Source organism: Parus major, chromosome 3 (assembly GCF_001522545.3).
Source record: "Parus major isolate Abel chromosome 3, Parus_major1.1, whole genome shotgun sequence".
NCBI lineage: Eukaryota > Metazoa > Chordata > Aves > Passeriformes > Paridae > Parus > Parus major.
In genome coordinates, this window is record NC_031770.1 from 80,324,505 (window position 1) to 80,327,853 (window position 3,349).

Genomic DNA, 3,349 nt, shown 5'->3' on the forward strand with positions numbered 1-3,349 from the left:
CTGCTCCCTCCTGTTCTACTTCATCAATAAATGTCTACCTCCATGTCTTAAGTATGTCATTCTTTCCAAGGACAGATGGAGCACACAGACTACATTATGTCCAAAAATGATCCTACTGTCCACAGCAGATTTCTGTCACATGAAACACAGGTGGACTGATGGGCATCAGTGCCTGACTGTTTCAGGTACAGCCCAACCTCTGACAGATGAGTCCTAGTTTCTGAGTCCTGTTTGAAGATACAATCCAAATGCCTGTTTTTAGCTTACCACTTAGATTAATTTAGGTGGTGTCACTGTCTAATGATGTTCAGTCTGAAAACAAGGCTAACTGATGCATGACTAACAGTTTTTTCCAGTTGTGGTCTCTATACTACATTAGCTATGTTTGGCTGAACAGACTGCATTGTTCAAAACCCAAAACTCTTTCCTACTGTTTCTTAAAAAATTTATGGTCTCAAAATGTTTCCATTTAAAAAAAGAAATCACCAAACAAAGGGACCTGCTAATAGAGTTGCTGACGCTTCTCAATTTTTGCTAACAGCAAGGATCCACTTTTTGGAACTTCACTCAAAGAAGGAAGACAAATATTTTATTTACACAGCTCATTATTTATATCTGGTGTCATGGGTGTCCTTTCATTTCTCTATTGGCTTCTAAATCTCTCCAAAGAGAACTGCAGCTGTAAGCAAATACTATTCCTTGATCCTGGCAGAGAACTATTCTTCAAGAGTAGAGTCCTACAGGGCAGTTTGATAAAGCACACTGTTAGCATCAATTCTGCATTGAAAGATCCATCCTGCTGTCTTATTCTCTTATTTTTACTCTTTTATAAAATCTCGTCTCAGAGTCACAGGAGTGTCTTTGACATCAAGCCGAGTTTCAGCTGACTTTCTGAAGCAGTCAATTCTGCTCATTTACCGTGAAATAAAGAGGCCTCTTAGAATTTGTAGTTCAGTCTTTCCAAGGTCTCAACTGCCCTCTAAAATATCTCCACTCCACTAACTAGAGGAGGATGGTGCAACCCTAGACATCTCAGCTGCCTAAGGGGAGGTCTACATTAGTGTCCTTCTAATCATAAGTGCATTTTAAGCCAAGTGTCTCTAACGTTCCTATTTTCTATGCTTTGGTTCGTGAGCAGTGTCAGAGCACATGAATTTCATGATTTTTATACCAAGCTGGAAGATGTTCCCCAGAAATGCACATAATGTGCATCAGTTGCTGATATTTTTTTGGTCCATGGTGACTAAAACCTCCCGAGTGTGGCCCGGCTAGCTCAATGATGAGGTTTCTCTTCACTCCGGTTTCGAGCCAGCATATGTTTGTGGGGTTCACTGATTTTCTTCAAGAATTCGAGTCTATCAAGTGAGTAAAGAAATCAGGGGGGCACTCTCTCCTCGGGGTTACATTCCACAGTTTACTTCTGTGAAGGGGAATCCAAAGGATGAGAGATCCAGGATTGGGGTCTGGGAGGTCTCTTTTAACAAGGAGGGAATATCAGAGAAAGAAACAATTATTTTTCTCAACTAATACATCTTACAAACTTTCTACAAATCAAGGTTACACACACCAAGATAAGAGATAACAGACACCAACTTCTTCAAATGCCCACAAAGATGTAGGAGTATTCTCCACAGAGGGGCAGAGGGGGAGAGAGGGGGGGCTTGGTTTCCTGGCAACACAGGGGGGAAAGAAAGGGAAGGGAAGGTAAGCATGCCCTCCCAGCTTCCATAGCTCAGAGGCATTCTGGGACAGGAAAAACAGAGTTACAAACTTCTGTGTTGGAAAGAAGGGTCTCCTGGGCTAAGGAAACTTCAAGCAGCTGGAAATTCCAGCAGGGTCCCCTCTTTACTCTATCCGGCCTCTCACCGTGGAGCTGAGGAGAGAAACTTGAGTAACCATGGTCACCTGATGTCAGGTAAACAATTAGGAGAAAAAGAAGCAGGGGGAGAAATCACAACTAAAAGAGGGGGGAAAAGATATATTTCAAGCTATCAACTACTAACATAAACTAACAACAACATTCTAACAACTTTACCACGACACATGGGACTGGAGTAGACCCAAACAGAAACACCCTCCTGTGTGCAGTATGCACAGCAGGCACTCTTACCCTGAATTTCTTCTTTTACAGACCTGCTTGTGTTGTACTGAACTATCTATGGCCTAAAGGAGTGAAAAAGATACTTAGGAGAGTGCCAGGACCACCATCTGAGGGTATATTCAACAGACACCTAAGACTGAATTTACACTGAAGTATAAATATGCTTTGCAGCATGCTTAGCCACAAGGTAGAGATGCGTGTTCCCATTTCACTCTGGAGTCACCGGGCTGTGCAGTGCTCAGACTCTTTTCCTTTGCACACTCCAGTAAAAAGGATGTGAGTGTTATCAATGGGTCCCCAGAACTGAGTGCTTCAGGTGAACATTGGAAGCCTTTTGGGGGGTTTTATAACTCTAGAGAGAAATGACAGGAAATAGTTTGTACTTTTAAGTAAAAAACAGCAATGAACCATATAATGAATTCAATGTAGGTGGATTTAAAGATTTTAAAGTTGTGAGTGGAATTCCTTATATGAATATGAGGAAAAATGAAAATTAAGTCTACAGATATGCTAATTGATCTGTGTGCAAATCCCAAACATCTTACAGACAGACAGAATCCTTTGAACAAGGTTGAAACTGACATTTGGAATATTTTTACCAACTGTATATTGAGAAAACTAGCTCAGCATTTTGCTCTTTGAGTATGGGTTTCCTTGAGCAAGAATTTGAACACTGGGAATCCCCTCACGTTGCTGTCTCCCTTGCAGAAGTGTAACATACATATTAAGAGACAGAAGTAGTAGAGAAGAAAATGCAGGGAGGTGAAGACTCAAACATTTGTTTTGAAATACCTTAAAGTTTAGTCTATTTCATTCAAATCTCAGAAGCTACATCTCCAAAAACAAAATAAACAAAAATAAACTGACTTTGACTAAAGACCACCATGGATCTAGCTGTTTTACTAAACAATTTTCACCCAAAATGTGTGAGATCAACCTTTGGCTTGTGAACAAGTTTTGGCTTTCTTAAAGACCACCTTGTTCAACTGCTTCATGTCTTGCCATGCTGATTAGTTTAATATTTTAAGAGCAGACACCAGGAGAAATGGTGAGCCTGCTGGTTCAGTAACAGGTAAGCTCATACTTTCACAATGGCCAATGTGGTTGCTTCCATTTTTCCATCTACCATGTGGTGCTGACCTCTGATGTGTTTGAAACTTCTGCTGAATGTGTGGAAAACATTCTCTGTCTATCACAATTTCATCTTCCAGCGAAATGATTACTTTCTCTCCTTTTCATAAGTAAAAG

General features: G+C 40.7%; 1 long non-coding RNA gene across 1 annotated transcript; it reads left to right on the plus strand.

Annotated features, from left to right (window-relative positions):
• The first annotated feature begins 1,631 nt into the window (after positions 1 to 1,631).
• LOC107201103 lies at positions 1,632 to 2,983 on the plus strand. Its single transcript, XR_004496715.1, has 2 exons — positions 1,632 to 1,915; positions 2,132 to 2,983. It is a non-coding gene; the product is annotated as an uncharacterized LOC107201103 (long non-coding RNA).
• Positions 2,984 to 3,349: the final 366 nt, after the last annotated feature.